Genomic DNA, 26,530 nt, shown 5'->3' on the forward strand with positions numbered 1-26,530 from the left:
TATTTTTGGCCGGCTGGATATTACCCACTGTGTGGTGGAGTGTGTTGGAGTGTGTTCGGTGTGCTTATTAAGTCTTCCTGAAATAAATGACAGCGATAAAACAGACAATAACAATAGAGCTATGATAAAACTGTTATCACTTAAGTGTGATGTTACAGTGCAAAGACTATAGAGATAAAGATAGTGTAAGTGTGATGGGACCTGGCGACACATTGCATCGAGAACTCAAACATTGATATTGCTAAGAGAATCTCCACAAAACGCGCCTTGGCGTTCATCGAGATTTTGTCAACAATGAAAGCAACAAACATGATGACAAGCCATGAACCGTGGTTACCTGGTTCGTTTTCCGTTTGTTCGAAATGTGCTCACTGCTTCTTTGACATCAGTTTAGTGTCTGAGGACATGTGGCTCGTGCATCTGGCTGCAGGATGAGGTGAGGGTACGTATGGAATAACACCAAGGGCTTAACGTCGCCATCCTACGGACCAATCACCATCAACAGCACCATATGTGGAGAAGATTGGAATTAAACTCAGGCTTTTGGCAAGCAATGTCCTACCCTACGCATGACGCCTATGCGGCTATAGCCATATTATTGCTTCACGTCATGGCAAACTTTCTGGGTGTGTTCTCTGTCACAGAAATGTTCAAACACTATTGCTATACTCTTGACGTGGCTAATATTGGACACTGTCTTTATATCGTTTTCTGCCTTTGTAACTTTCCTGTTAACAACGAACTATGGAGCCTGTAAATGTGGTTAATCGTAATTTCAAATGGAGCCGACACCAAACAATGACAACACCAGTATTACAATTATAAAATAATAGCAGGAAATACAAATCCATATTTATGTACGTAGTCTGAACATGGAGTACAGAGCGAACATGTATTTAGACTAGAATTTTAAGTACACTGTTCAAAAAAAAAAGTCTTTCTCGGAGTTGTAGTAAGGATGTAAAGGAGAGGGCATATAAGTCTCCAGTATGACCCCAGCTAGGGTATGGTTCCAGTGTATTGTACCAGTAAAAGAGCCCGACTCTCAGATTAAATTTTAAAGTAGCATGAATATAGTTCTCAGGGCGAAAAACTGGATTAATTGTAGCTAGGGCTCGGTACAGGAGGTAGGGTCCTATCTACAGAAAAACTCTGACTCTGATTGCACAAGAGTTTATTCAAATAAGTCATGAATTTGCACATCACCTCTAAGTAGAAATGGATTGTCTTCCTCCTATTCCAATAGTATGGCTCGGGTTCTCCAGCTCACCAAGCCAAGCTGGTTGAAGCACGTTCCAGAAGACTCCAGGGATTCCAGGGACTCCAGATACTCCAGACAGAGGCAGCTGGACTGTCTGGATTGACGGCAAGTAGAGATGTCTCGAACTCTGAGGCCCGGGTTGAACCCCGGTGATCCAGGCGATGTTGTAGATAGGCATGTACAACCTCAGCCCAATGAGACTGAGAGGATTGATGTTCCCAAGGTCACTAGTAGCACTGAGTCCATGAACACCTTGGATGATCAACTTATAAGCAGAGTTCTTGATAATTGTACATCAAGACTTCCAACACTCCTAAAACGATATGAGTGGTATTAATAACTTTAGAGTTCATCACTAGGAAAATCCTCGTCCCTGAATAACTTTTGGCAACGAAAAATACAAGTCTCTTCTTGTGAAATTATAGTTAAACTCAAAGTTCATTACTGGCGAAGGTGCAAGTCTTTGCCTAAACTCGAATGAAAAACACAAGTCCATTCACTTGGAAGTTTGAATATATATTTAAAGTTAATCACTGGTGAAATTCATAAAGTCTTTGAGTGACCACTGACGAAAACACAAGTCCTTCCACATAAGTAAATTCACTGACGAAATTTATAAGTCTTTTAAACCAACACTGGCAAATGTACAAGTCTTTGAGTAAATGTAAGTAAAATCCTAACTTCCTTTAAAGCCGTTGGAAAGTTAAGGTTCATCACTAGCAATGTTAATCAATCACTGTCTATTAGAAGGATGAGTTCCTCAACAGTCGCAAATATTCCACGTAAATAATACAAGTCCATTTCACGAACACTTAGAAAAATTCCAATCTCGAATACTCGTAAATAATACAAGTCCATTCAATGATCACGTAGAAAAGTTCTGGTCTCGAACACATGAAAATAATACAAGTCCATTTAGTGAACACTTAGAAGAATTCGGGTCTCGAACCCATGCAAATAATACAAGTCCATTTCACGAACACTTAGAAAAATCCCAGCTTCGAAAACACGTAAATAATACAAGTCCAAACACTTAGAAAAGTTTCAGTCTCGAAGGCACGTAAATAATACAATTCCATTCAATTAACACTTTTAAATATTCTAAGTTCAATTACGAAGACTTAGAAAATTTTCTACAACACTCGTAGTCTTATGAGTCCACTTTATAGTACTTGGAAGAATCGTCTTCCCACACTTGTAGAATGACAGAGTTCCACGATGATAGTAGCAGCAAGAGTGTCCCCGCTGACTACTCAGCTGAGACTGTGTGAATAGGCTACAGTAGGTCCTCCTTTTATTCAATCCGGGATGTCTACGTCATAATACGGTTTGATTGAATATCTCCCGAATCCCTCGATGGATTTGCTTGAAACTCGAGCATTGGGACGTTTAGGTGATCCCAAACAAGATGACATATCGCTCGACTCGCTAGCATCATTATTATAGAAATTTCAAAATTTTCTCCATCGAACTCTCTAGAACAAGTGACGTGGAATCCAGAAAATACCAGTCAAGGCTGGTAACACGTGTTGAGACGAGCGGGCGGTGTAGCTAGCCCCTGTGGCTACGTCACAGCTCACAGTCGTCATACACTCGCTAGCTGGTCCTCGCTGCTGGTAAATAAACCAGGCGCTCTCGGAACATTACGCGTGGTAAATAAACGTAACTTATGCTCAAAAAATACTTATGTACAGGTCGTAACCGGTACAGTATGGGACCCTCACCAGGATTACGTGATTCAAGAACTGGAAAAAATCCAAAGAAAAGCAGCTCAATTTGTTGTGGTTGATTTCCGACAAAATAATAGCGCTACGAAAATGTTCGAAACTTTGGACTGGGAAGACTTGGGAGAAAGGTGGCGAGCTGCTCGATTAAATGGTATGTTCCGAGCTGTCAGTGGAGAGATGGTGTGGAATGACATTAGTAGACGAATAAGTTTGTGTGTTTTAAAATTAGGAAAGATCACAATATGAAGATAAAGTTGGAATTGAAGATGACAAATTGGGGCAAATGTTCGTTTATCGGAACGGGAGTTAGGGATTGAAATAATTTACCAAGGGAGATTTTCAATAAATTTCCAAATTCTTTGCAATTATTTAACGAAAGACTAGCTAAAAACACAGATAGCGAATCAGCAACCTGGGCGACTGCCTTAAATGCAGATCAGTAGTGATTGATTGATTTTGATTTGAACACAAAGCTTTCATGTTTCTGGCCACGCATTGCAAACGATCTCCATGGGAAAATTGGTTGCAGCAGTGTTCAAGCGTGGTGCTTGCCTGTCAATAGCAGGATTCAGATTCATTGCCTCAAGCACTAACTACAACGCTTTGCTTCACGGATGTCTTATGGCGACGATGGGATAGGAAAGGCCTAGGAAGTGGAAGGAAGCGGTCGTGGCATAATTAAGGTACATCCCCGGCATTTTCCTGGTGTGAAAATGGGAAACCACGGAAAACCATCTTCAGGGCTGCCGACAGTGGGGCTCGAAACCACTATCTCCCGATTATTGGATACTGGCCGCACTTCAGCTACTGCAGCTATCAAGCTCGGTCTAAGTAGTTTTACGGTTTCCAGTAACGCCGAGGTGACGGAATTTTGTCCCGCAGGAGTAAATCTACCTACACCAAGCTGACGAATTTGAGTACCTTCAAACACCACCGGACACAGCCACAATCGAAGCTGCCAACGCCTCAGCTCAGTCAGGAACATAGCGAGTGCTCTAGAAACGTCGTGGGTGAGTGTGTCAGGACGTGTGCACCTACAATCGAAATGAAGTATTGATTGAGTGAAATAGAATTACTGGCAGTTACATTCAGTACAGCATTTAAGTCTAAGACGCTTAGCTTTATTAGAATGCAGCTGTAAACATTCCTTTGCTTTTCGGAATCTTGAATCTTCTATCACTAACACAACAGACTCCCACAGTCACTGTAGTGATGTAGTGATGAACATAAAAAACATCTTTAATAAAGACAGATTTCAGTGCGTAATGAAACCAGAAGATAAACTCCCGTTTCTAATGTGGTCACTGTGCAGTTGTACCGTTCAAGGACCCGGCACCCTCCATACTTCATCAATCAATCAATCAATACTGATCTGCATTTAGGGCAGTCGCCCAGGTGGCAGATTTCCTATCTCTTGCTTTCCTAGCCTTTTCCGAAATGATTTCAAAGAAATTGGAAATTTATTGAACATCTCCCTTGTAAGTTATTCCAATCCCTAACTCCCCTTCCTATAAATGAATATTTGCCCCAGTTTGTCCTCTTGAATTCCAACTTTATCTTCATATTGTGATCTTTCCTACTTTTATAGACGCCATTTAAACCTATTCGTCTACTAATGTCAATCCACGCCATCTCTCCGCTGACAGCTCGGAACATACCACTTAGTCGAGCAGCTCTTCTTCTTTCTCTCAATTCTTCCCAACCCAAACATTGCAACATTTTTGTAACGGTACTCTTTGGTCGGAAATCACCCAGAACAAATCGAGCTGCTTTTCTTTGGATTTTTTCCACTTCTTGAATCAGGTAATCCTGGTGAGGGTTCCATACACTGGAACCATACTCTAGTTGGGGTCTTACCAGAGACTTATATGCACTCTCCTTTACATTCTTACTACAACCACTAAACACCCTCATAACCATGTGCAGAGATCGGTACGCTTTATTTACAGTCCCATTTATGTGATTACCCCAGTGAAGATCTTTGCTTATATTAACACCTAGATACTTACAATGATCCCCAAAAGGAACTTTCACCCCATCAACGCAGTAATTAAAACTTAGAGGACTTTTTCTATTTGTGAAACTCACAACCTGACTTTTAGCCCCGTTTATCAACATACCATTGCCTGCTGTCCATCTCACAATATTTTCGAGGTCACGTTGCAGTTGCTCACAATCTTGTAACTTATTTATCACTCTACAGAGAATAACATCATCCGCAGAAAGCCTTACCTCCGATTCCACTCCTTTACTCATATCATTTATATATCAGTTACATTTTGTTTTCGGGCTGGATTTTGGTGATGAGTTGTGATGTCCGCACAGGCTGTAGGCTACTTTCTCAAAGAAAGATGGCGTATTTTCTTCACTCCACAGTTCAGTAACAGTAACCTTCCGAAACCAAAAATAGGGAGATTGTAAAAACATCGCCATGAATTGCTCCCCTGCAAACAGTACAAGTGAACATTTTATTTATTCAGTAATATATGTGTTTCACCATAATGAAGGACACACCACTGCATTATCACAACAATTGAACGATCACGGGAAGGAACGAGCACAATGCCACGCCCAGACCCGGTACTTGCAGTAATGTGCGACAATGGTCTTTTCCTGCAATTGGTTTTACGTCACACGGTCACAGACAGGTCGTATGGGATAGGAAAGGCCTATCTATGAGTGCGAAGGAAGCGACTGTGGCCTTAATTCAGGTACAGCCTGCCAGGTGTGAAAATGGGAAACCACGGAAGAAACATCATCAGGGGTGGCCACAGTGGGATTCGAACCAACGTAATTTTGAAAGAATGCAACTTACATGGCCCGTGACAAAGTGTGCCGGTATGTTCGGGTCGCCTGATAATGAGGCAGGGAGATGTCGGCACGTAGCCTACTCCTATAATAATTTAGCAGTATGCACTTACACAGTACCACCGCCTGTGAGATGTACAGGCCGTAGGGGCACTTGGAGGCGATACGCTTGAATAAGACACTCGTTTAAATTACTTAAATAACTGTTAACACCTTATAAAACCAAAAACTATTCAAAAATATGTGTTAATTCTGACATACGTTCCCCGCAACGTTCGTTTCCGTGAGCACAGGCTAACACTTTGGGATTGTTTCTTTTTTTACAAGTTGCCTTATGTCGCACCAACATAGATAGGTTTTATGGCGACGATCAGATAGGAAAGCGACCGTGGTCTTAATTAAGATACAGCCTGGTGTGAAAATGGGAAACCATCTTCATGGCTGCCGACAGTGGGGTTCTCTCCCGAATGCGCGCCTTAACTGCACGGCCAACTCGCCAAGTTCATTTTGGTTCAGCTGAGTGAGTTCATGTGCGTCTCTAATCGGAACTCATATTACAATCACGCGAAACAACGTGCATAATTACAATTACCTCACTGATTCATTTTCATACCGTATATTATAGGCTCTGGTGCTGCTGCTGGTAGGGGGACTTTCATCAACAGTGGTCCTTTATCGCTGAATACCTGTCTATACTTTTGTGTAAAGCCGTTATTAGAATGTAAGACCAAATTCCTTATGTGTTGATGCAATCATGTTTGTGATGTAGACAGCCACTGGCGTGTCCCTGTACAGGCTCCTTCCCAAGTTTTGTTTTGTTTTGCTTTTTGGACAGTACATGATACCTACGTATGTTTTTTTCACCAATTTTCTTATCCCGCCCCCCTCCCCGTTTACTATGAATATATCAACCTTTACTCGATAAAACGACTAGTAGCTGGGTATAGGCTAACGCGAAAGCGGAACCTAGTTAAGAAGGAGAAGAACAATGCATTAATAGATACAAAGGTTTTCCTCATGAAATGCATTTGAAAAGACGGTGGATCATAGCAAGAAGTAATTCGGGATTAATACAAAATAACTCTTTACAACATGTATTTTAACCATTTTACAAATAGGTTAACAATTAGAAACAAATTATTATAGCAATGTTACATTTGCAAAGCGAATTGCAGTGGGCCATCTTTTTTAGAGCATATCCATCATAATAGACACACATTGTATTGCCATAGTCTTAATTACAGCCAGTATAATAATAATAATAATAATAATAATAATAATAATACACGGCACCGCTTCTCTTCAACTGCGTTCTGGAGAAAATCGGGAATGGCGCAAGGAGATGTGCAAGGAAGAGGTTGAGAATGGCCTTAGAATAGGATATAAGAAAGATGATCTTATCATAGACTACCTAGCTTTTGCAGATGACCTAGCGATCTTTTCTGATTCCCTAGATACTGCTGAAAAACAAATTAACCAACTGAGAATCCAAGCAGCAAAAGCTGGCCTCCAAATCTCTTTCCAAAAAACACAGTTTATAACCAACATCAAGCCAGCCCCCAGAGAGCTCATTGTGGAACAGGAGAAAATCAAGCAGGTGGAAAAGTTTAAGTACTTAGGCGAGTGGATAGTACCTAACAACTCTGAGAAAGAAGCAATCTTGTGCAGAATCAACAAGATGGAGGTGGCATATCAGCTGACTAGGAATGTCTACAACAAAAGATCAGTGTCCATCAACGCCAAGCTTAGGCATTATTGTTCGGTTGTACGCCCGGAGGCACTGTACGCAGCAGAATGCCTTGTAATGAACAGAAAAGGTCTGATGGAGAAGCTAGAAGCTAAAGAAAGAAAAATCCTGAGAAAGATTCTTGGACCGATCAAAGAAAATGGTGAGTACAGGAGACGACACAACAGCGATCTGTACCAGCATATGGAGAGGATAACGGACACGATTCGGAAAAGGAGGATTAATTTTTATGGCCATATAGCACGCATGAGCACACAGAGACAGACCAATAGGATCTTTTCCTACTTTCTTAACAAGAAAACCAAGGGACCCTGGTTTATCGAAGTTGAAAAAGACCTTCAAGAAATAGGAATCACACTCGAAGACATCCAGAAACGTGCTCCTCTCCAGAAAAAGCTCCAGGGATACAAGAGGTTCCAAGAAAGGCCAAAGTTGAAAACAGGCAAGATGTGGACTGATGAAAGGAAGGAGGCTCACAGAACGACAATGCGTGAGTAGGTACTGGGGAAGAATATTAAAGCTCAAGGATGCAAACGGTTGAAATAACGTGGTCCACAGCAGGCCGAAACGAAGAAAGAAGAATACACGGTACTGTACTACAGACCAAAGTGTGAAATTGTATAGTATTCTGTAACAACCTAACGAAATGTATTTGGAAAGGCAATAGACAAATATAATTACATACAGTATATACGCCTTCATTATGAAATACCAATAGTTCACAGAAATGCCATATTTTACATTCGCAAATTCATGTGCTCGGCCCAAGGAGGTGCATTTCTTTTCAAACACACCCCTAATGGAAATGAGCTGCATGCACCGTTTTAACCACATGCCAGTTTCTGGTAGAGTCAGGATTCGAGCGCCGGCCCCCGAAGAAGGCAGCTAGTAGCGCTAACCGTGAACTTGTTCATATTTTAAATACAGACACACAATATTGGCAACTTAAAGTGATTCTGAACTTTTCTTCTCATGCGTAATTTCTGATAGTGTACATGGGGTTTCAATATCAGGAATTTCAATGGATCCAGCATCAAGCCTGAGCCTTTTCATCAGAAAAAGTTCCTCTACTCTCTTCTCTCTGTTGTAGTTCTCTTTCCCTACGTTTTAGATGCGAGGTCGAGGCCATTCACACGGCCGATCAGTGCACGAGGTGACATGTTCTGAGCAAAATGCATAAACAACAGCTGAAATATGGTTACATTTAATGGAAACAACTATTCGCCTTCATGAAATAATGATTGTTACCAAAGCCTTCCTTAGAAAACATGGTTATAATTAAAACTAATTAAAGTATCGCCTCCCTAGCAGGATTAACTTATGCTAACATGAAATAGACCAAGGATATTGTTCTGAAGACAGCATTGTTGAATGTGTATATGAACACTAATCTCGTTATCACCACTAGGGGACCAATATTTGCTGTTATTGCACTGTTGCTATTTCCTGCAAACTGTTTTTCTTGTAAATTGATTACACTATCCCACCGTTATTATTTAGTCGGCCGTGGCAGCACGCGGTGAAACGCATTAAGTTGCAATGTTCGCAGCGCAGCGGTGCCTGTAGGCCGTGAGGTGACGCAGGCTCACTCACGGCAGAATGAGTCACAGCGACAAGTTGGATCGCAGTTTACCACGCAACTTCAGCTTTTGAGTTCAGAATCGGATTCCCATATCGAGTTTGTGTTCGAAACGGTATGTTACAGTTTCAGCCGGTGCTCCACTTTTCATGTATTTTTGCTGTCTTCTGAGAGCATCCCTCAGTTTCTACCACATCACCTTCGCTTCAGCACCTGCAACAATGGCTTCGTGGCTTGTATCATACAGAACTTCGCGAACACGCACGGCTTCAATTAAGTTTTTTTTTCCCGTTTCGAACTACAAAACACAATATAAACAACCAAAATCACGGTGAGTTTTGCAGGAAACTGCGATCCGCGGGGTCACCACGAGTAGCAAATGCGCCACGTCACCCTGCGTGTCACTTTGCGGGCGGCCTTAGGCTCTCCTGTAACGCAGTGACCATACACAGAGCAGGCCAGGTCTCCTCATCAGTTTGTTGGCATGAGTGAACTGTGTGTAGAGGTAAGGCGCACTAATCATGAAATTATTTTTCCTCTTAAGATTTTAGATCTTCACAACTTGATAAGGGCAGTAGATATTCCCCAATGAAGTGATGACTGGGTTCCTGGAAGCCATGAGAATTTTACAGCCGTTAATATCCTGCAACAACGCTTCTCAGCTGACTGTGAATACCTTCTGGAGTATCTAGTGGAAGCATCTGTACCTGAAAGTGGTGATCTGATGTGAAGTACAGTAGCCAGTCTACTCATAGTTTTAGCTTCACCAAATATAACGCTTCTCACTGTTTCCTTTGCATTTCCTCTGTCTGGGTCAATTTCACTACATCATGCGATAGCTGCTTCTGTCAGTTGTCGTTATATAGTGTTAATATGAGTGTGTTTCGCTGGAGACACCTTCTCTGTTGCAAGGTCAGTAGTTTCTCGCTCCGCACGTCACCACATTTCGACATCTCCAGAAATTATCTTCTTCTTCTTTATATCCTTTCATTCCTAGGGACATGACGAAATTTCTCCAGCTTGTTCTATCTCCCGGACTCTGGTCCTCTTCGGTCTACCTTACTCAGTGCCTGCCTTGTGTGTGGCCGCTCCACCTCCATTGTGCTTTACGTCGCACAGGCAACGGGATAGGCCGTGGCCTTAAGTAAGATATAGCCCTAGCATTTACCTGGTGTGAACATGGGAAACCACGGAAAACCATCTTCAGGGCTGCCGACAGTGGGGCTCGAACCCATTATCTCCGGCATACAAGCTCGAAGCTACGTGCCCCTAACCGCACGGCCAAGTCACCTGGTCCATCCACTTTCTTCTCAATATTTGTTGCTATACGCGACTTTGACCTGTGGCCTCCCAAACGTCCTTCTATGAGATGGTCATAATGTACCTCAAGGAATGATTTATAAAAGTCTGTAGCCTTGTGGTAACGTCTTTGGTCACTTTCCAGGTCTCACTTCCATACAGTAAAAGACATTTAGCATTTGAGTTCAATATTCTTAACTTCACATGTACCGATATGTGGATGTGAGGCGTTCTCCATATTGGTGTAACTGTGCAAAAGCTCCCTCGGCTACGACTCACTACACCTCATCCCGGATGACCATACTTCCTACCCTTTCTATATCCATTCTTTGTAGACTCGGGTGGTTCATGTCCATTTCCTTAGACTTTTTATTAGTTATCGTTAAGCTTCTATTTTAAGTCATTCAGCTTGATTTCTATGTCTCGAAAACATTCTGAAAGAAAGCAGACATGATTCAGTTCTTCCAATCGGTTATTTAATTCCCAGTAAATGTCGTGATAAACGAGACTGGTGACAGGTGGGTTTTCCATAGCCGTACATGTTGAAAACATTTCTTGGTAGCCCCCCCCCCCCCAACCACAAAAAACGTAAAATTATGCAATTTCCTCAATTCTACTGAAAGTTGAATGGCCAGGAAAGGTTTCAAATTGGGAGTCTTTGATAGCTCTAGCTCACTTGTGGCCTGAATGCAGTCTTCTTTCCTCACTCATTTACATGATATTTCTCTAATGTGTTCCTTGGTTCAATACTCTCAGGCGTTATTGATTTTTTGAAATATGTCCACACCGAATGTAGTTATAAGGGCTTAAATGAAACTCTACACATTAGCGCTCATAGTGGTACTTAAGTGAAACAATGCATTGACTCACATTAGCGCTCCTAGTGGTAGAAAAAGGCAAACTGCTAATCTAATCGACTGGATAACGATGATTAAGAAAAGGATGACAACTTTTAGGTATATATACAGATTATATTATCTTATTTTACAATATTTTTATTTATCTAAAATTCGTAGTTCGTATCCCAGGGATGTTGCTTGCCTCAAGGATTAGAACTGTGGATTTTTCTTCGGTTGACAGAATGAAAGGTCTTTTCAAGATGGATGAAAAATGTACACAAAATACCTGATACTCAGCAGATTGTTCAATGATTAATCTTAGTACTCATCATTTTAATTTATTATTTTTGTCAATCAAAATATTGTGAGCTGGAATGGAAAAACATCGACAATAGGCACTGGGCGGCTTGTTATCAATTTTTCTCACGAAATACTTCTCCTGCTTCCTTTCTTTCCTTCCTAAAACCGCCAAATAGGAGAACACGTTCTTGTGGCATGTGGAGCTCACTCTGCGTATTTGATCAGCAAGTCCTGATCAGGAAATGTAGGAATCCGAGATAAATAAAGGGAAAGAGAAACTCAGGACGATCATGAATCCCCTCACTGCAGTATTGTTTAGATCTGCCGGACACTTAGGTTAATGCGGGCCGAACAACCATCATGCCTGAGATAACATCACAGCTACTAACCGACAGGGCTGGTTAATTCACACCATGGCTCAGGATTTGTCCGTCAGTTCGAAACGTTGAGCGAGATGAAAAGAGGGAAGATTGGCTGTCCGGCCCGGACAGATCGTGATGTAAAGAAAACTGTTTGCAATGCCTGACGTCACTGGCGCGCCAGATTTAACAGCAAGCACCAATCACCGTTCCCGTCAAGTACAATAGAGACAATACGCGACACTTCCGGATTTAGCCTTGTTATAATGGGAGACAATTCGCAAGTGGCGCTCCTATTGGCCTGACCTGGAAATTCGCGTTAAATTCAAAGATCAATGGAAAGGCATATACGGAAATGAACAAATAAATTACGTCTACAAAGGAAGTGTTATGAAGATATTAACTTCAAAGTTTGTAAAGCAATTCTGGATAAACGAATGAACAACTTATTATTTAAAGACTGAAATTAGACATATAATCAAGATGGACTGCTGTGAATGTGCTTGGTCTTTCATTTATGCATTACTTTTTTTAGCTTTAACATTCCTGCCAGAACTTTTACGGCTAGATTTGTCTGTCTCTCATTAAACAACATTGTATTATCACATTAAGACACTCGTCAATAAAAATATCGGCACATTCCTTACACACATGATTCAATGAATTACGATTTAAGAGCTGGACAATTTTCCTCCTAACTTGAAGCCTACTAAGAGAAAGAAAATCTATAAATTTAGCCTCAAAAACATTCAAAATTTTCCTGTAAGCCATACTTGCCATTACATTAGGGCAAAGCAAATTTGCATGATCATTTTGCTTCAACAAAATATGTACATTTCTTAAGTCACCCGTATTTTCCTCAGTGCTTGACAACACATTACGGCATTCCAAATGGGGTAACTTGGAACACAAGCAACCACACACATATGCGCATGCATTATATCAAAACACACAAATTGCACCTACAACAACACAACTGCTGCACTATACAATAAAATAAGCTTATTATGTTTTAAGCCAGTTACAATATGGATGGCGCAGGTCAGAAGTTTAGGAAGTACTATAATAATCTCGTGTCACTTGAAGAATATTTAGTTATATTTTCTTGTCACGAGGGAAGCGGAAGAAAACCCGCGAATCCTTCTGCACTTCACACTTATTGCAGCCAAACACAGCACATATCTTTCCACTCACGTTGAGAGGAGATATAAAGGAATAAGGAGGCTTTAAAAGTAGGTACGACAACTGTCAAAAGTGTAACAAAAGAAAAGTGTCCAGTGGATCGTAATACAACTTCGGTGCAAAACGGCAAATAAAAATGTAAACAGACTCGGGGTGTAAAGCAATTGTTAAAGTTTGTACCTTTAAAGGTGATAAGGAATGGTAAATATCCACTATATTATAGCAGAGAAGTAAAGAGACTAAGAAGGAGGTGCAGGTTGGAAAGAAATAGAGTTGGAAATGGCTGTGGAAGTAAGAAGAAATTGAAGGAACTTACTAGGAAATTGAATCTAGCAAAGAAGTCAGCTAAGGATAACATGATGGCAAGCATAATTGGCGGCCATACAAATTTTAGTGAAAAATGGAAGGGTATGTATAGGTATTTTAAGGCAGAAACAGGTTCCAAAAAGGACATTCCAGGAATAATTAATGAACAAGGGGAGTGTGTATGCGAGGATCTTCAAAAGGCAGAAGTATTCAGTCAGCAGTATGTAAAGATTTTTGTTTCCAAGGATAATGTCGAGATAGAGGACGTGACTAATACTAAAGAAGTATTAAAATTTACCCATGACAACAATGACATTTGCAGTAAGATACAAAAGTTGAAAACTAGAAAAGCAGCTGGAATTGATAAGGTTTCGGGGGATATACTAAAGACAACGGGTTAGAATATAGTACCATATCTGAAGTACTTATTTGATTATTGTTTACATGAGGAAGCTATACCAAATGAACGGAGAGTTGCTATACTAGCCCCTGTGTATAAAGAAAATGGTGGTAGACATAAAGCTCAAAATTACAGGCCAGTCAGTTTGACATGCATTGCATGTAAGCTTTGGGAAAGCATTCTTATGATTATATTAGACATGTTTGCGAAATTAATAACTGGTTTGATAGAAGGCAGTTTGGGTTTAGAAAAGGTTATTCTTCCGAAGCTCAACTTGTAGGATTCCAGCAAGATACACCAGATATCTTGGATTCTGGAGGCCAAATGGGCTGTATCGCGATTGACCTACCTAAGGCATATGATAGGGCAGATCATGGGAGACTACTGGCAAAAATGAGTCCAATTGGACTTGACAAAAGAGTGACTAAATGGATGGCTATATTTCTAGAAAACAGAACTCAGAGAATTAGAGTAGGCGAAGCTTTATCTGTCCCTGTAATAATTAAGGCAGTATTATTGGACCATTATGTGTTCTTTTACATATCAATGATATGTGTACTGTAAAGAAGTGGAATCAGAGATAAGGCTTTTTGCAGACCATGTTATTCTGTCCACAGTAATAAATAAGTAATAAATAAGTCCCCTGTGAACCATGTGACCTTGCTGCGGTGGGGAGGCTTGCGTGTCCCAATGAAGCAGATAGCCGAGCCGCAGTTGCAACCATATCGGATGGGTATCTGTTGAGAGACCAGACTAAGGAATGGTTCATCGAAAGGGGGGCAGCAGCCTTTCGGAAGTTGCAAGGGCGGCAGTCTGGATGATTGACTGATATGGCCTTGTAATAATACTCAACATGGCTTAGCTCTGTTGATACTGCTACACGGCTGAAGGCAACGGGAAACTGCAGCCGTAACCAACTTCCGAGGACATGCATCTCTCTCTGTATGAATGATGTACTGATGATGGCCTCCTCCCGGGTAAAATATTCCGGAGGTAAACAGGTCCCCCATTCGGATCTCCCGGTGGGGACTACACGAGAGGGAGCGATCATCAGGAAGATGGATACTGACATTCTGCGAGTCGGAGCGTGGAATGTTAGAAGTTTGAATCGTTGTGGTAGATTAGAGAATATGAAAAGGGAGATGGATAGACTAAAGCTAGATGTAGTTGGTATAAGTGAAGCACGTTGGCAGGAAGAACAGGACTTTTGGTCAGGCGACTACCGAATTAGCAACACAAAATCAAACAGGGGAAATGCCGGAGTTAGTTTAATAATGAATAAGAAAATAGGGCAGCGAGTCAGCTACTACTCCCCCTGGAATTCTAAAGATGTTAATGTTCAATTGTTTAATATCATACCAGATTATTTCATAAACTTAAATTACTGACAGTCATCTAGCATATGTTGTAAGTGGAAGTTTATGTAAACAATTTAATGTTGCTGACGTTATATTGGTTTTTATATTCAAGAAAATTGTTAATGTGCCCCCCGGAAAAGATCCTGCGGGCACCCATGTCAAGATAGACACCAAACCAATGCCCAACACAATAGTGCAGGTCTAAATGCCTGCTAGTTCAGGGTATGATGAGGAAATCGAAAGAATATGGGAAGAGAGAGAAGATTTAATACAATATCTAAAAGGTGACGAGAATCGAATTGTGATAGGAGACTGGAATGCAGTGGTAGGCCAAGGAAGAGAAGGTAATACAGTAGGAGAATTTGGATTGGGACAAAGGAACGAAAGATGAAGTCGGCTGGTTGAATTCTGCACTGATCATAATTTAGTCCTTGCCAATACTTGGTTCAAACACCACAAACGACGGTTGTATACGTGGATGAGACCTGGAGACACTGGAAGGTATCAAATAGATTTCATTATGATTAGGCAGAGATTCAGAAACCAGGTGTTGGATTGCAAAACTTTCCCAGGAGCAGACGTGGACTCTGACACACAAATGGTCATGAAATGCCATCTGAAGCTGAAGAAATTGAAGATAGGAAAGAATGCAAAAAGATGGGATCTAGACAAGTTGAAAGAAAAGAGTGTGAGGGATTGTTTCAAGGAACATGTCGCAAAAGGACTAAATGAAAAGGCTGAAGGAAACACTATAGAGGAAGAGTGGAGAGTCATGAAAAATGAAGTCAGTAGGGCTGCTGAAGAAATGTTAGGAAGGAAGGAAAGATCAACTAAGAATCAGTGGATAACTCAGGAGATACTAGACCTGATTGATGAACGACGAAAATACAAGAATGCTAGAAATGAAGAGGGCAGAAAAGAATACAGACGATTAAAGAATGAAGTGGATAGAAAGTGCAAGGTAGCTAAGGAAGAATGGCTGAAGGAAAAGTGCAAGGATGTCGAAGGCTGTATGGTCCTAGGAAAGGTAGATGCTGCATACAGGAAAATCAAGGAAACCTTTGGAGAAAGGAAATCTAGGTGTATGAATATTAAGAGCCCAGATGGAAAGCTACTTCTAGGTAAAGAAGACAAAGCAGAAAGATGGCAGGAACATATTCAACAGTAGTATCAAGGTAATGATGTAGATTATTTGGTTCTGGAACAAGAAGAGGCTGTTGATACTGATGAAATGGGAGACCCGCTTTTGAGGTCAGAGTTTGACAGAGCTGTGAGAGACCTAAACAGGAACAAGGCACCTGGAATTGATGACATTCCCTCTGAATAACCGACTGCCTTAGGAGAAACCAGCATAGCAAATAATAATAATATAATAATAATAATCGTATGGCCTCAGCTACCGTGTGCAGACATTTCAATTTGACGCCATCTGGCTGTCTGCTCGTTAATTTCGACGTTCCGTTTTACTCTAGGCCCCCACTAGGTGGCAGACCAAGTAAACCGAAACTCTCTTGGGCGTCTATGGCTGAGATGGCAAGGTTATTCCATTTAGTGTGTAAGATGTATGAGACAGGAGAAGTCCCATCCAGTTTTCAGCAGAATGTTGTTATACCTATTCCCAAGAAAGCCGACGCTGACAGGTGTGAAAACTACCGCACCATTAGTTTAGTATCCCATGCCTGCAAAATTTTAACACGTATCATTTACATAAGAATGGAAAAACAAGTTGAAGCTGAGTTGAGAGAAGATCAATTTGGCTTCAGAAGAAATGTAGGAACACGTGAAGCAATCCTGACTTTACGTCTGATCTTAGAGGATCGAATCAAGAAGGACAAGCCCACGTACATGGCATTCGTAGATCTAGAAAAAGCATTCGATAATGTTGATTGGACCAAGCAATTTAAGATTCTGAAGATGATAGGGATCAGATACCGAGAACGAAGAATTATCTACTTGCTATGCGTCGCACCCACGGTTACTAGACTAGACGGTAGGGGTCACGCGCAGGCTCGCTTTGGCTGGTGACGTCATCTGATCCCCACTGCCGGGCTTGCAGTGAACACGACCCATTGGAATTGTGCGTTTCTATTAATGATTTGCTTGTTTTTTTTTTTTTAACCACTTGCTAAATATTTTTCAGTTTTGTCAAATATAATTGCCAGTTGTTATGTGTAGGTAATTATGTTGTAATTTATTTCAGTATTTTTAAGAACATTACAAGTATATAATAACACTGTGCTTAACACGAACTATTCCAGTAGCTCTCTCACTAATAAATTATCTTTCGCCTCGCAAATAAAGTATTTTCTGTTCGGTTTTCGTATTTTCTATCCATCCAGTGATTTTAGAACGATTTTATACGTAATTTTATTTCTAAAACCTTTTTTTTTTCTTTTTTTGCTAGTTGCTTTACGTCGCACCGACACAGATATGTCTTATGGCGACGTTGGGACAGGGAAAGGTTAGGAGTGGGAAGGAAGCGGCCGTGGCCTTAATTAAGGTACAGCCCCAGCATTTGCCTCGTGTGAAAATGGGAAACCACGGAAAATCATTTTCAGGGCTGCCGACAGTGGGGTTCGAACCTACTATCTCCCGAATACTGGACACTGGCCGCACTTAAGCGACTGCAGCTATCGAGCTCGGTATTTCTAAAACTAGTTACAAAAATTAAAGAAACATGACCAATCACGCGGGATGCTTTTTACCGTTGTTTTGGTGGATTGTTGGTCTTAAGTAGTATGAAAAACATCTAATATTATATTTATGTATAAGTTATTATTTATAAATGTGTATTGGCCGGTGGAATGTTGGTAAAATTCCCCTGAAGAAACGTCAACCTCTTCCACCATATTAGGGGTCACAATTTTTTGGTGGGGAAAGATGTTTCACACAGGCTTAGTCCATATAGAAATGTGGTGCGGAGAAAACTCTCAGTCAGAAAATGCGATCAAATGTTCAATATTTTAAAATACCTAATGAATACTCCTAATTATTATTATGGTAGTAAAACTGTATACATTTTTACATTATATAGGTTCCACACAAAATATTTACACCAGATTTTTACTTGGTGGTTTTACATTACTTCAAAATCAGTCTATCAAACAACTCTTAATTTTTTCACACTTCTTTTTTTCATTAGGAGTTCGTTTACACCTCTTGCAAGAATTCGTGTGCCTATGTCTGTTTATGTTTTTCATCCTTATGAACGTTCTGGTTCTAACGAAACATAAAACAACGAAATCTTCAAGATCAGGATGTTTTTCTTTTCTTTTTCCCTTTACAAACCTAAAATCTCCTGGACATTTCTTAATGTAGTTTCCATGGAAGGCACTAAATTCATTTTCCATTTTCTTCTTCTTAATCTGTTAACCCTCTAGGGTTGGCTTTCCCCTCGGACTCAGCGAGGGATCCCACTTCTACCACCTCAAGGGCAGTGTCCTGGAACGTGAGACATTGAGTCGGGGGATGAAACTGGGGAGAATGACCAGTACCTCGCCCAGGCGGCCTCACCTGCCATGCTGAACAGGGGCCTTGTGGGAGGGGGGGATGGGAAGATTGCAAGGGATAGACAAGGAAGAGGGAAGGAATTGGCCGTGGCCTTAAGTTAGGTACCATCCCGGCATTTGCCTGGAGGATAAGCGGGAAACCACGAAAAACCACTTCTAGGATGACTCAGGTGGGAATAGAACACACTTCTATTCATTTGACGTACGGAGGCTGAGTGGACCCCGTTCCATCCATCGTACCACTTTTCAAATTTCGTGGCAGAGCCGGGAATCGAACCCGGGCCTCCGGGGGTGGCAGCTAATCACACTAACCACTACACCACAGAGGCGGACTGATGTTTACTTTTGTTATCTAATTCCTTCTCAAGATTGCATTATTAACATTTTCTGCTTCAATTGGCGCCTGCGATTGTAAAATTTGCCATATCTCCTTATGATGATTTCGCTTTTGTGCCCTTATTTCACGATCTTTACAGAACTGACTCGCTAAATCATTACTACTCGATGGCAAATTTAAATGTCAGGCCGTAAATCACGTCAAATTTTAAGTTTCACTGTTCTTTGGAAAACGATGCAATTTAATGTCTAAGTCCTTCTGATGTATATCGTGGTTAGAGCAACGCACCATGGCACAGCACAGCACAGCACAGCACAGAAAAATTAAACTCTTACACTGTTGAGAAGGTGGTGTTCTGCTTCGTTTAGCGAACATGGGGAACGCGTGACGTCAGGAGGCGTGACTTGCTACTGCGCACCCAACTGATGACCCCTACCGTCTAGTCTAGTAACCGTGGTCGCACCGACACAGATATGTCTTATGGCAACGATAGGATGGAAAAGGCCTAGAAATGAGAAGGAAGCGGCCGTGGCATTAATTAAGGTACAGCCCCAGGATTTTCCTGGTGTGAAAATGGGAAACCACGGAAAACCATCTTCAGGGCTGCCGACAGTGGGATTCGAACACACTATGTCCCGATTACTGGATACTAGCCGCAGTTAAGCGACTGCAGCTATCGAGCTCGGTAGAATTATCTACAATCTGTATAAAAATCAGTCTGTAGTGATAAGAATCGAGGGCTTTGAAAAAAGAAGCAGCAATCCAGAAAGGAGTGAGGCAAGGCTGCAGTTTGTCCCCCCTCCTTTTTAATGTTTACATAGAACAGGCAGTAAAGGAAATCAAAGAGGAATTTGGAAAGGGAATCACAATCCAAGGAGAGGAAATCAAAACCTTGAGATTTGCCGATGAGATTGTTATTTTATCTGAGAATGCAGAAGATCTCGAGAAGCTGCGAAATGGTATGGACGAAGTCTTGGGTAAGGAGTACAAGATGAAAATAAATGAGTCCAAAACAAAAGTAATGGAGTGCAGTCGAACGAAGGCAGGTGATGCAGGAAATATTAAATTAGGAAATGAAGTCTTAAAGGAAGTAGATGAATATTGTTGCTTGGGTAGTAAAATAACTAACGATGGCAGAAGTAAGGAGGACATAAAATGCAGATTAGCACAGGCAAGGAAGAGCTTTCTTAAGAAAAGAAATTTGCTCGCTTCAAAATTGGAACGATGTTTTTGAAGACTTTTGTGTGGAACGTGGCATTGTATGGAAGTGAAACATGGACGATAACTAGCTCAAAAAGAAAGAGAATAGAAGCTTTTGAAATGTGGTGTTACAGAAGAATGCTGAAGGTGAGATGGATAGATCGTATCATGAATGAAGAGAATTTGCGAGAGGAGGAGACACATCTTAAGACATCTTAAGGACTTGTTCAGTTGCTTTTGAAGGAAGTGTAGGTGGTAAGAACGGGAGGGGTAGGCCAAGGTATGAATATGACAAGGAGATTAGAGCAGATGTAGGATGCAATAGTTACGAAGAAATGAAAAGTTTAGCACAGATAGGGTGGCATGGAGCGCTGCATCAAACCGGACTAGGGACTGATGACTCAAACAACAGACTGTGAGCAACTGCAAACTGACCTCGAAAATTTTGTGAGATGGACAGTAGGCAATGGTATGATGAAAGACGGGGTTAAAAGTCAGGTTGTGAGTTTCACAAATAGAAAAAGTCCTCTCAGTTTTAATTACTGCGTTGATGGGGTGAAAGTTCCTTTTGGGGAACATTGTAAGTATCTAGGTGTTAATATAAGGAAAGATATTCATTGGGGTAATCACATAAATATGATTGTAAATAAAGAGTAACGATCTCTAAACATGTTTTTGAAGGTATTTAGAGGTTGTAGTAAGGATGTAAACGAGAGGGCATATAAGTCTCTGGTAAGACCCCAACTAGAGTATAATTCCAGTGTATGGAACCCTCACCAGGATTACATGATTCAAGAACTGGAAAAAATCCAAAGAAAAGCAGCTCGATTTGTTCTGGGTGATTTCCGACAAAAGAGTAGCGTTACAAAAATGTTGCAAAGTTTGGGCTGGGAAGACTTGGGAGAAAGGAGACGACCTGCTCGATTAAGTGGTATGTTCCGAGCTGTCAGTGGAGAGATGGCGTGGAATGACATCAGTAGACGAATAAGTTTGAGTGGTGTTTTTAAAAGTAGAAAAGATCACAATATGAAGATGAAGTTGGAATACAAGAGGACAAATTGGGACAAATATTCGTTTATAGGAAGGGGAGTTAGGGATTGGAATAACTTACCAAAGGAGATGTTCAGTAAATTTCCATTTTCTTTGCAATCATTTATAAAAGGCTAGGAAAACGACAGATAGGGAATCTGCCACCTGGGCGACTGCCCTAAATGCAGATCAGTATTGATTGATTGATTGATTGATTGATTGATTGATTGATTGATTGATTGATTGATTGATTGATTGATTGATTGATTGATCGTTCGTGTTTCGGGGAATATACTAAAGACAATGGGTTGGTATATCTGAAGTACTTATTTGATTATTGTTTGCATGAAGGAGCTATACCAATTGAATGGAGAGTTGTGATAGTAGCCCCTGTTTACTCCTGAAAAATGAAGACCAAGTCATTGTCCCAGGACATCACTGGATGCATTTCAAAAAGATGCGATAAGGCAACATATTTATAGTTACTACATGAGGAGGGAATTTCCCACGGGTGATAAACTACTTTGCTCTTTGGAAGAATCTCGCTTATTCAGTGGAAGAAAAACCATGTTAAGTAAAATACTGAGAGAACTTGACTTCCGTTGGAGACAAGTGAAATTGTAGCATGGTGAGGTAGAATTTTGAGGGAAATTCTGAATACTAAGCCAGATAGAGTAGTGTAGTTAGATGAAACGTGGTGGCCTGGACAGATGAAGCTTAATTTGCTTCATGCAGGTGGCTAAGAGCACTCGTGGTTAATGGGATTACTTTCACAACGTGGTTTAAATTTGCTTTGACCGGGCGAGTTGGCCGTGCGGTTAGGAGTGCGCAGCCGTGAGTTTGCATCCTGAAGACAGAGGGTTCGAACCCCACTGTCGGCAGCCCTGAAGATTGTGTTCCGTGGTTTCCCCATTTTCACACCAGGCAAATGCTGTGTCTGTACCTTAATTAAGGTCACGGCCGCTTCCTTCCCTTTTCTATCCTGTAAGACTCTGTTTTAACATAACCCTTTCCTCACGTGGAGGCTCCCCGAAGTAACACTTCACAACTCGAGCGACATAACAACACTTAATACACCTTCTAAGCACAGTCCTGAAGTGCTAAGTGCGAGCATGTCTCTGTGCTGTGTAACAGGAAGAGAGAGTCAACGCAAAGCAGATAAGTTGCACGCGCCTGCCGACCAACCGATGAGAGGAACACACTACAAACAAAGAGCACCTGTGCCAAGATTCGACACTTCATTTCTACTGTAATTGATTGTATGACATCTGTTGCCACCCCCTTATTTCCTTTCTCTTTTCACACATAGGATTGGTAGGTGGCTGCGTCCAGTCTGATTTGCTTGGTCAGGGGTTCCTTCACAAATCGTAGCTGCAGTTCCGCCCAAGAAGGTTGTGCTGTGTTCGCTAGAGCTCGCTAACTGTTGGGGGACGAGGGTCCCCGAGCTCAGTGAGAATGGAGGAATCGTCAGACGATGGCGCACGAACTCTATAACTTAGCTCAGCTGTAGGGACCGCGTTAAATTTATGTTACTGGTATTCAGACGAGCCGGCAAGTGATGCAGAACAAATACATTCTCATGTACATACTACGATCCTATCTCACCGGTCGCCGGCAGTGTGTACTTAATAACAACAATGAATATTCAAATTGGCGTACGGTCGACGTAGGAATACAACAAGGATCTGTACTGGGCCACCCATTTTTCTCTTTGTATATAAATGGTATATCCTCCGGATTAAAACACTGTAAATACCACTTATACGCTGATGACCTACAGATATATATACACAGCAAACCCGAAAACCTACACTCAGAAACACGTCACCTGAATGAAGACTTGGTGACCATAGATATATGGGCCAGAAATCACGGATTAAAATTAAACCCATCAAAATCCCAGGTAATAATTATTGGTTACCCTAAATTACTTTGCAAACTCAATCGAACAGCGTTACCACAGTTGTCCATAAGTGGTACTCCGATACAGTATAGCCAAAATGTAAGAAATCTTGGTATAATATTTGACGAACATCTGTCCTGGTCTGCCCAAACTATATCTGTGTGTAGAAAAATATACGGAACGCTACGCTGTCTCAGTAAATTCAAATTCACTTTCCCTTTTAAACTAAAGAAAATTCTGTTGAATCACTCGCACTACCTCATTTTGATTATTGCGATATAGTTTACAACAACCTAGGAGTATACTTGGGAAGGAAATTACAGTGTGCTCAGAATGCTTGTGTAAGATTTATCTGTGGACTTCGTTACGCTGACCATGCCACACCGTCTTACACGCGGCTCGGGTGGCTTCGCCTGCAAGAACGACGCACACTTCGTACTCTTTGCTTCTTGCATACTATTCTTAAAAGTTCTCAACCAGCCTATCTCCGTGATCGAATGAAGCTCCTCTCCACAGACCATAACAAAAATACCCGATCCTGCAGCACCATGTGTTTATCCCTTCCTGTACACAGAACAGCAATCTACACGAAATCATTCACCGTTACCGCAGCCCGACAATGGAATCTGTTACCAGTGGACGTCAGAAGCATGTCCAGCAGCTTAGCTTTTAAACATGCCTGTGTCGAAATACGAGGTAAACATGCATGAATCATCAAATTATGACCTGAAAGCACCTACTCCTACCGCCTCTTCATCATCATTTCCCTCTTCCTTTCACAGATCTTCTTCTTCTTTTCCTTCTTACTAATCCTTCTCTTCACCTCTTATTCCGAAACCACGACATAGATCTCTCAATGTCCCAGAAAATGTCTAGTGATTTTCTTTAGTGAATACACTTAAACAACCTTAACAACAAATAGCGTCTTATAAAAAGAAAATAGAATGCATTACACTATCTCTTTGTCAACAACCCAAATGGAATTTAATTGTCTATAAACTCCGAGATATTATTTGTACACTCTTAATAATCACCTGACCTGTTCGCATATGTGTGATATTTCGGTGTACTGTAGAAATGTATATATGTTCTAAACTTTTTCTTAAGTAGTTGTTATAGAACTCATTATTCATAATTATATTCTTAATGTACTCTACGTACGATTTATATTATATAGATATGATCTTTTTAAGTGTGGTTACTTTTATTAATGCTATTACTGTTATTATTGTTCATATCATCAGCAGTTATTATTAAGTGTTCTAGGTTAAGACTAGTTAAGTGTAAGAAAGGGAGTACATCCCTAACTTTGCCAGGATAAATAAAACATATTACTATTACGTAAACGTGGTCTCCCGGACGTGCGTCCTGATTACTGGAATGAAGAGGGACTAAGTGTGAAGAAGCTATCAGTGACAGTGAAAATTCCCAGAAACATCCAGTGTTTATTTTATTTATTTATGACACATGTCTGTTCCAATTACAACAGACATTACAAAACACGGTACAATAATACACATTGCAAAACAGACAAAGATCACAAAATATTAACAACAGATTTTGAAAAATTATAATAAACAAATTAGAAGAAAAAATGACAAAAACAACAATAGGTTATATACAGATCAGGATTAGATAGTGCTGCAATTACAGGCTCCTGATTACATAAGAAGGAAGAGCTAAAACTTTATGTGCAAGCACACACATATGCGAACAGGTCAGGTGATTATTAAGAGTGTACAAATAATATCTCGGAGTTTATAGACAATTAAATTCCATTTGGGTTGTTGACAAAGAGATAGTGTAATGCATTCTATTTTCTTTTTATAAGACGCTATTTGTTGTTAAGGTTGTTTAAGTATATTCACTAAAGAAAATCACTAGACATTTTCTGGGACATTGAGAGATCTATGTCGTGGTTTCGGAATAAGTCATTAAACGTTCTACACATCTTTACTAATGACGAATTTTTATTAATGAATATGTTGGATAAAGGATTATAAAACTACGTACGGTTACGCAAGTTGGATTTGCTTACGTTAAAATTTATTCTGGCTAGTAGATCACCACTATGTATAACGCCATTTATAATTTTGTGTAGAAACAGTTGTTGGTATAATCTTCGGCGAGCGCTTAATGAATTGTAGCTAAGTTCTTCCAATAAGTGACTGTATGATATTCCCAACCTATATGCTGACTGATTATGCTTCTTGTAATAAATAAACCGTAAGAATCTCTTTTGAACCTTTTCAATTTTATTTATATAAGATTTGTAATTTGGCATCCACATAACGGATGCATATTCTAATTTTGACCTCACGAATGAGTTATAGAGAACACAAAGTCTTAATGCTATTTATGTCCTTCCCGTTTCGTATGATAAAACCTAGTTGTTTCAGTGCTGTATTTCAATATGTGCACTGAATGGTAAGTTACATCTCTCCAAATCTGCCAGCTGCCGGTTGCTGCAGAGCCTAGAGCTAACCAGCTCGCTCCACGTCCCCACATACTTCTTTAACCTAGATGATGTGCGCAGGTGTAGTAACTAAACACATCAGCAGATTACATCCAACGTCCTTAATACCAGACATGCGAACTCAAATATCGATATCGAGCATTACTGCGAAGAGACGTAATAGGGTGCAAATATAACTAATTTTCTTCTGCTATCTGTGCAAACAGGCTCGCTCACTTACAAAAAGGTGACAAACATGAAATTCTAGGTGTGAGGCTCATTTCTAAGGATAATAGGCAACTTGATGTCTTTGGAGTGTACAGACCGGGAAAGGGTATCGCTGACGCTGATTAAGAATTATTGGATAAGATATTCACCTATGTGGGAAACGACATGGAAAGGAACGTGATTGTAGCGAGAGATCTTAATTTACCAAATGTCAACTGGAAGGGTAATGGGAACGACAGGAAGCATGACTAACAAACTGCCAATAAGTTAATATGGGAAGGACAGCCGATTCAGAAGGTGATGGAACAACTAGAGGGAAGAATATCCTGGACGTGGTGCTGGTAAAACCAGACGAGCTCTATAGAGAAACCGAAGTAATAGACGGTATTAGTGATCACGAAGCTGTTTTTGTCGTATTTAAAAATAAATGTGATAGAAAGGAAGGTCTTAAAAGTAGGACTATTAGGCAGTACCATACGGCTGATAAAGCAGGCATGAGAAAGTTTTAAAAAGTAACTATAATCGGTGGAAAACGGTAAATAAAAATGTAAACAGACTCTGGGATGGGTTTAAAGAAATTGTTGAGGAATGCGAAAACAGGTTTGTACCTTTAAGGGTGGTAAGGAATGGTAAAGACCCACCTTATTATAATAGAGAAGAAAGAGACTAAGAAAGAGGTGCAGACTGGAAAGAAATAGCGTTAG

Source organism: Anabrus simplex, chromosome 11 (genome assembly GCF_040414725.1).
Source record: "Anabrus simplex isolate iqAnaSimp1 chromosome 11, ASM4041472v1, whole genome shotgun sequence".
Taxonomy (NCBI): Eukaryota; Metazoa; Arthropoda; class Insecta; order Orthoptera; family Tettigoniidae; genus Anabrus; species Anabrus simplex.